Source organism: Anneissia japonica, unplaced genomic scaffold (assembly GCF_011630105.1).
Source record: "Anneissia japonica isolate Jap-2015-1 unplaced genomic scaffold, ASM1163010v1 scaffold284975_len822289_cov185, whole genome shotgun sequence".
Taxonomy (NCBI): domain Eukaryota; kingdom Metazoa; phylum Echinodermata; class Crinoidea; order Comatulida; family Comatulidae; genus Anneissia; species Anneissia japonica.
In genome coordinates, this window is record NW_022699685.1 from 312,139 (window position 1) to 321,087 (window position 8,949).

General features: G+C 33.5%; 4 non-coding genes across 4 annotated transcripts; all 4 read left to right on the forward strand.

Moving 5' to 3' along the window:
* The first annotated feature begins 6,360 nt into the window (after positions 1-6,360).
* Trnad-guc lies at positions 6,361-6,432 on the forward strand. The gene has a single exon. It is a non-coding gene; the product is annotated as a tRNA-Asp (tRNA).
* A 446-nt stretch (positions 6,433-6,878) lies between these two features.
* Positions 6,879-6,950, forward strand: Trnad-guc. Its single transcript has one exon. It is a non-coding gene; the product is annotated as a tRNA-Asp (tRNA).
* Positions 6,951-8,163: 1,213 nt separating this feature from the next.
* On the forward strand, positions 8,164-8,235 carry Trnad-guc. Its single transcript has one exon. It is a non-coding gene; the product is annotated as a tRNA-Asp (tRNA).
* A 539-nt stretch (positions 8,236-8,774) lies between these two features.
* Positions 8,775-8,846, forward strand: Trnad-guc. The gene has a single exon. It is a non-coding gene; the product is annotated as a tRNA-Asp (tRNA).
* The last annotated feature ends 103 nt before the right edge of the window (positions 8,847-8,949 follow it).

Consider the following 8,949-nt stretch of genomic DNA (forward strand, 5'->3'; position numbering starts at 1 on the left):
CTGACGTCTGACACAGATAGGAAATGACTTTTCAACTCAAGTAGTCGTAATTTAAAACCCAAAAATCTGTTTTATAATAATAATAATAATAATAATAATAATAATAATAATAACAATAATAATAAATAATAATAATAATAATAATAAATAATAATAATAATAGTAATAATAATAATACCAAGTAATAATCATAATAATAATAATAATAATACAATTTAATATTATTACCTAAATTAAAATTAGTAATAAAAAGAATAATGATATCAATAATAATTAGTAATAATTATAATAACTTTAATATATAATAAACATATATAATAATAATAATAAATAATAAATAATAATAATAATGATGATAATAATTTTATAAAAATAATTACTCAAATTAGGTTTGCTACGCTTAGCAACGTAAACACAAAGTAAACAAATAGATAAATAATGCCATTATTATTTATCTGTTTGTTTACAATAATAATTACAATATAAGCGAATCATTCACAATACCGTTCAGTTCTAAAGAAAAACTAAACAACTTAATCACAGATACTATAGTACCTGTCAAGGCGATAACCAAATTGTTTTTGAATATCGCGTTTTCTAACTTGATATCCATTTTTCAAATTATAGACACAATTGCATTTACTTAGAAAAAAAGTTACAACGCAAGAGACGAAATTAAGAAACACCTGGCTTAGTGATTTAATAGCAGAACTTAATCAATAAAGCTATATAATGCGCTGACATTCGCAGCTCTAAAATTATCAATCCACTGTACTTGTTGAAATACACCTAAATCTGTTGCATCACGACCCTGTCGCCAAGCCACAAGTCACGCGTAAACTCACCAGCAAACAACTTTATGATGACGTCAACATTGTTCGTTGCATAACAGCCAATCACATGGCGAATAACTCAGCATTTTCAACAGACACAGACGGTTGATTTACTGTATTTTATTGTAAGCTAGCAATCTATTACTATTAATGTGATTATTATTGCGCCATTTATCATAATTTCTTTCGTCTAATACATTCGCTTACATTAAGTACCTTTTTTAATCAACAAAGGAGCAAGAGAGCAAATAAACTATTCAATAATTCAACCATCCAGTCATCCATCCATCCATCCATCATTCATCCATTCGTTTGTGTGTACATACGTTTGTTCGTTCATCCATTTAATCCTTCATTAATTAATTCATTTATTCATTCATTCATTTATTCAGTTTCTGTCATTACAGAAAGAAAATAGAACCAAATGAAGGAGGTGAAAAAATTATTTTCTATAGTAATAATTGGTAAATCTAAACAACTAAAAACACTACACAAATATATATCTGTCTCTTATACACATCTCGCACTAATCGGACTCCGATCTTTCGAATTTTCAATCAATATTATCGAATTACGGCTTTCATATACGTTCTTCCTTCTTCTTTAGAGCTACAAAGCAGAATTACTGTACCTATTTCTCGAAAATTGCTCAATTAAATTCATTTTCCCGTACTCTACAACACCTGTCTCTTATACACATCAGATGTGTATAAGAGACAGCAATATGGGTGCACGTATCTGGTTTATACTCTGGATATGAAACGGTCCACACCCTTAAAAAAACACAGCATCATAGGATGAATACGGATTTACAGGCTGTACATTTAGTATTATTTGAAATATGTTGGCAGACCTAATTACTGAAACAAAATAAGTAATTGTTGCGGAATAACGCCTTTACAATTTACAATCCCAGGCTCAGCTACTTCTCTTGATTTGGCATATACAAATTTACACACTTTATGATTACTCATCAAATCCAACATGAGTTGGTCAGGATTATTATTTTTAATATTATTATTACTATTATTATTATTATTATTATTATTATTATTATTATTATTTTTAATATTATTATTATTGTTGTTGTTGTTGTTGTTAGTGTTATTGATGATGTTATTTCTTACTATATAGGCCCTATTTAGTAATTATTATTATTATTATTAATATTATTATTATCAAATACATATGCATGTCCATTATTATTATTGTCATCATCATCATCATCATTATTATTATTAATCATTATTGTTGTTGTTGTAATTATTGTTGTTGTTGATGGTGTTATTACTCTTACTATATATTTAGTAAAGAGGTATGTTTGCGGATAATCATGCAGCACGACTAAACCACCTCCTTTAAAAAATGAAAGTTACACATTGCGCATGCCTCTCTAAATCTAGTGACCAAGAAACTCAATTAGCGCCGTGTATCCTTTGGCATAAAAGGCGCTATAAATGTCTATATTAGTATTATTATTTTATTACTGCATTTCATATCACTACTCATTATTTTGAATGAACTATTGAACCTTATTTCCTTTTATCCCATTTGATTGAGACGTCCAACGTATATATAAAGGTTTTATGAGAAAGTTAGAAAAAATGTAAATGTTGAGAGGAACAGACTCCTATTTACGTAAGATACAATGCAGGTGTCTTTCTAGACTGTATATTTATTATTATACTAATCTTCATTAGATTGTATGAATGCAACATTATTAACAGTGTCGTATACTTTAATAACCTTGTTGTTCATTCCATATTTTTTGCATTTGCTAAATATAAAAAACCTGCCTCTATTGCTTCACTATTATTGATTCACCAAAATTTATTCCCATCACTTTTCTACACAGTAATAAGAACTTACGAAACTCAAATGACGTCATCAGCCTGTTGTCATATTTAAAGCCAAACAAGTGAAATGAAATATTATTACGTTTAAGTCCGACAGATCGGAAGCCTAGTCTACGTTTTAAATTACTTGCGCGGTGCATACCTCTAAAAATAATCTTCAGCTCGTATTCTATTATCTAAATGGAACGATCCCACACTTAAGATGTATATAAACATTACAAGTGTTGTTTTCTTCTTTTTTTTGTCATACATAACGATGAAAACATAGAGTAACAAACAAGCCCATTAAGATGTCTTTCGAAAAAGAATGCCATCAATCCCTGCTTAATGACAGACATCGTGTGGTAGCATGCTGTCATAATTATAGATAGCAAGATCCACACTCTGTAAGACCATGGAGATATAATAAATATATTATAACTCTATGGTAAAAATAACAGTTAAGTGCTCATGCACTACTTATTACGGTTCATAGTATTATAAAAAAAAAAAAATTGTTATTCTCTCCTTTCACGGTACTACTAAGCTAATTGCATGATAATTATCCTAAAGGCATAAAACGCATTTTCTTCAGTCACGCCACGGTCTATGTTATTTCTGATTTTAGCACCAAACAGGATTCCACTGAGATCTAGGCTATGATCATATAATCAACCCGACTTCTATTCTTTAAATAATGTCTAACATCATAGAACTATCTTTTTTCATGTGAGCTCTTTCGAATTTTCAATCAATATTATCGAATTACGGCTTTCATATACGTTCTTCCTTCTTCTTTAGAGCTACAAAGCAGAATTACTGTACCTATTTCTCGAAAATTGCTCAATTAAATTCATTTTCCCGTACTCTACAACACATTTAAGAGCCGTATACAGGATTGCTAATGGGGAGAGCGAATAGTGCAGGGGTGTGCCAAGATAGACCAACTGAGGTCAGGAGCGGGAGTGGTGGGGGGGGGGAGGGGTGCTAGCCGGCTGGATTGCAGCATCTATTTTTCATTACTATGGCAACTTTAATGCCTAACTACTGACATAACGATATTTTGCTGGCTAAAATGTAAAGATTTGCTTTTAATATTTTTATCACCATTATTTTTATTTTGAAAAAAAAATAGTGTGTGTGTGGAGGTGGGGGAAATCAGGCCGGCTGGGGCCTCTGGAATCCGCCACTGAAGATGATAATATTTGGAGATGAATTCTTTATTGGACGTACTTGTTTTCCACCATGGTTCAAACTTCTCAACCAAGTAACCTCTAGGACTTCCTGAAGATACGTTGGTTTCTTAAGTCTTCAACCTTTTCATAAATGAACTTACACCTTGTGTTTAGTCACAATGTACATTATTTATTAATACATACACACATATGGCAATTAAATTTAGTCGCTTATCATTTCTAGGGACATTAAAAGCAGAAAATTAAAGAGCTTCATAAGCAAAAAGAGAACAAGAAGCTGAAGGGCAAAGTATTAAAATATCTGAAGAAGTAGAAGATTAATATTTGCTTCGAGCACATACTTACACAAATGAACTGCCATTAGCAAGATCACAAAAAATGTAATGACAAGTTATTAAAGTAGAAATGTATGAAGAAACAGAAAGAATGAAACGATTGATATATGAAGGTCAAGAAAAGTCATAATCATTATAAAATCGAATCAATACTAAGCCTTATGTGGTCGGAGGATATGTTGGTATGTCTGAGCTTTGTCTATTTAAACACATTTTACAATATATTGGTTTAGTTTTAGTATTACGACTCAAATGGAACTTAATTATTTTGTTCTATATAAGCTGTTTGGCGCTGCGGTGAGGCTTCGGACTTCGGACTCGAGAAGTCGTAAGTTCAAGACTGTTTTTGGCAACTATACACTATCTAAATTTGCCTCACTTTACACAAGACGATAAATGGGTACCAGGTAGGGGATGAATGAATTGGAAAAATAGTAGGCCTGGTGCTGAATTATATGCAAAGAATGGAGATTATTGTATACTTATTTTTATGTATACAGTAGAACCCTTCGTGTATGAGACCTCTATTAAGGGAACACTCTCAGCTATGAAACGAGAGAAAGTAGGCCTATATTTTAACATTACGGCCAACTCCTATTCAGGGGAAACCCCTATTAAGGGGACACTTTTTATTTGGCCCTTAAGGTATCCCCTTAATTTGGGTTCTACTGTATATATATTTTACAATTTTGAAGGCTAATACTTTGAGTCAGCCTAGGTTTAGGTTATTTTTTATGTAATACGTCAGAAACGTTTTACTTGTTGCAGGGATCATGGTCAGCATCGATAGAGGGCTCATTACTAAATTTTGAAAAGTTGAGGTTTTGGTTTAGTTGTAATTAGTTTTTATTCGGAATCACCCTTTTTTACAATGGCAGACATTGCATTGATGGTGCCCAAAGAAAAATTAATAACCAACTAAAAAGATTCATGAAAAATAATTTAACTAAGGAAAATTAAACTACTGTTTTAATACACAACTCAAGTGCGCATGCCTTTATTGTTGAGAAGTATGACAAAAAGCGTGTAATAACAAGATTGGTTTTCGGCACATGAAGTAGGTGGTAAATTAAAAATACATCAAAGACAATTGAGTTTTATTTTCAAAATCTAACATCACAGCGATTAATTAGATCGATGAATGATGAATTTTACTATATATAAGAGTATTTCCGGCAATGAGGTGTATTTCCTCAAATGTTCCCACCTCATCCCTTAACTATGATGTGGACTAATGGCTTTGAAGTAGGTTGGCCTAAAGTAAATACATCAATTAAAGACATTGTTTTAAAGTTTTATTTTCTATAGTACATCACACATATTAATTAGATATATATGGTTGCCGAAAATCGTGAGATCATGACATCATGAGAAATTTGTTGGCGCTTCCTTTTGACTATATAATGGGGATGTGATGACGATGAATTTTACTATATAAAAGTGTCATTTCTGGTCAACTAGAGCTATACTATTTCCTAAAATTGTCGAACCTCAGGGCGAATTGTGGGCCTGAGGTGAGTGTGGACTCATGAAATGTCCCCCTCACCTTTCGAAACAGATGTGCTCTCTTCCCAAAACAACGTCCTCCCCCTAACTTGGTGCTTCACAAATCGCATTATCCACCCCACTCCCACCCCCCCCCCTTCCTAGATCCGCCCTGCACTGCATGTTTACTAATGGAAGCTATAAAATAATTTTATACCTCCATGGTGAACTTAAATGTAATACAGTATTTGATTGTATTGCTTTATTGACCAACTTGGCCAATTGTGCTCCATCTCAGCACAGCGTAGAATTCAGATCATCTGAAATTGTGAAAGTTTTACAATAAAGTCGTCGAAGAAGGTAACAAGATATGCATTGTTACAACCGCTAATGCAGAATAAAAGTGCATGTTCACAACTCGTCCTTGGTAGAACTAAGTATGGTGGTAAGTATCTCGCAGAAGACCGGGATTCGATTCCCCGCCAGGGAGTTAAATTTTTGAAAACCTTTTATACCAAAAAACATGCAACGATTGTTCTAATAGGTTTCTTCGATTTAATTGAGTATTAATTGTGATGCTTTAGTAACTAAATCATTCATTTTTGTCATTTGCACTCCTTCAACACAGAATTGTGATTTTAACAGCATGTTGTCAAAGCGGATAATTATAAATACGTCCTTGGTAGTATAGTGGTGAGTATCTCCGCCTGTCACGCGGAAGACCGGGGTTCAATTCCCCGCCAGGGAGCAAAATTTTTAGAAACATTTTATACCGGAAAAACATACAACGACTGTTACAATAGGTTTCTTTGATTTAATGGAGTATTGTCATGCTTTACTAATTAAGTCTGGGGTTCAATCACTAGCCAGAGAGTTGCATTAAAAAAAAATATTATACCAACTAAGATGCAACGACTGTTTAAATCAATTTACTTACATACTCACTACTCGTCCTTGGTGGTTGTGAGTATCTCTGCCTGTCACGCGGAAGACTGGGCTCAATTCCCCACCATTGAGTCATATTTTTTTTAACTTTTTATACCAGCTAACATGCAACAACTGTTCTAATAAGTTTTATTTTTCGATTTAATGGAGTATTGTCAAGCTTTAGTAACTAAACCATCCATTTTGGCCAGTTGGACTCCTTTAACGCCACGTTGTCGAAGCGGATAAGTGCGTGACGTTGATAACTCGTCCTTGGTAGTATAGTGGTGAGTATCTCCGCCTGTCACGCGGAAGACCGGGGTTCAATTCCCCGCCAGGGAGTTAAACTTTTGAAAACCTTTTATACCAAAAAAAACATGCAACGACTGTGCTAATAGGTTTCTTCGATTTAATGGAGTATTGTCAAGCTTTAGTAACTAAACCTTCCATTTTGGCCAGTTGGACTCCTTTAAATGCACAATCATTATTTAAATGCACAATCCTTATTAAATGCACAATCCTTATACACATTCAAAAAAAATCATTAAGAACCACTATTTTTCTGAACTTCTAAACAATATATAGTTTAAAGTCTTTGATTTCAATTAGGGTGAATCTGACTCTGATATTTTGAAAATGTATATTTATTGTATTGTTTTCCTTATTGTTTTATTATTATTCTGTAATTTTTGTATACTCATTTAGGAACCACAGTGGAAATAAGTTGCTTTTTGTACTTTTGTGTGTTTTTATCCTTGAATGTTTTTACTTATAATTACTTCAGAATGAATAAATAAAAATAAATTAACGCCACGTTGTCGAAGCGGATAAGTGCATGTTGACAACGCGTTCTTAGTAGTAATAGTGGTGAGTATCTCCGCCTGTCACGCGGAAGACCGGGGTTCAATTCCCCGCCAGGGAGTTAAATTCTTAAAAACTTTTTATACCAAAAAACATGCAACGACTGTTCTAATAGGTTTCTTTGATTTAGTGGAGAAATTGTCATGCTTTAGTATAGTCATTCTTTTTGCCCAGCTAAATCCTTCAACACACTCATGAATTATGATTTTCAAAAGAACGTCGTCGAAGAAAATTAATAAAAGTGCCTGGTCACTACTCCTACTTGGTATTATAGTGGTGAGTATCTCCGCCTGTCACGCGAAAGACCGGGGTTCAATTCTTATCCAGGGAGTTACATTTTAAAAAAATTTATACCAATTAATTAAACGACTGTTTAAATCAATTTACTTCGATTTTACGGTACGTCGTCAAAGTCCATAATAAAGTACTATACATATTCACTACTCGTTCTTGGTTAGTATGATGGTCTCCGCCTGTCACGCGGAAGACCGGGCTCACTGATTCCCCACCATTGAGTCATATATTTTTTAACTTTTTATACCAGCTAACATGCAACGACTGTTCTAATAAGTTTTTTTTTCGATTTAATGGAGTATTGTCAAGCTTTAGTAATTCTAAACCACCCATTTTGGCCAGTTGGACTCCTTTAACGCCACGTTGTCGAAGCGGATAAGTGCGTGACATTGATAACTCGTCCTTGGTAGTATAGTGGTGAGTATCTCCGCCTGTCACGCGGAAGACCGGGGTTCAATTCCCCGCCAGGGAGTTAAATTTTTTAAACATTTTTATACCAAAAAACATGCAACGACTGTTCTAATAAGTTTCTTCGATTTAATGGAGTAGTGTCATGCTTTAGTAACTAAATCATTCATTTTGGTCAGCTAAAATCATCCAACACACTCATGAATTATGATTTTTTTAAAGGACTTCGTCGAAGAGGATAATAAAAGTGCATGGTCACTACTCCTCTTGGTAGTATACTGTACTGGTGATCAGGGTTCAATTTCTAGCCAGGGAGTTACATTTTTAAAAAAGGTATACCAACTAAGATGCAACGACTGTTTTAATCAATTTACTTCGATTTTACGGTACGTCATCGAAGTCCATAAGAAAGTACAGTTTTATACCAGCTAACATGCAACGACTGTTCTAATAAGTTTGCTTTTTTTTTCGATTTAATGGAGTATTGTCAAGCTTTAGTAACTAAACCACCCATTTTGGTCAGTTAAACTTCTTGAACACAGAATTATGATTTTTAACGGCACGTTGTCAGAGCGGATAATATAAGGGCGTGTTGACAACTCGTCCTTGGTAGTATAGTGGTGAGTATCTCCGCCTGTCAACCGGAAGACCGGGGTTCAATTCCCCACCAGGGAGTTAAATTTTGAAAACTTTTTACACTAACAAGCATGCAACGACTATTGTAATAGGTTTCTTCGATTAATTGGAGTATTGTCAAGCTTTAGTAACTAAACCATCC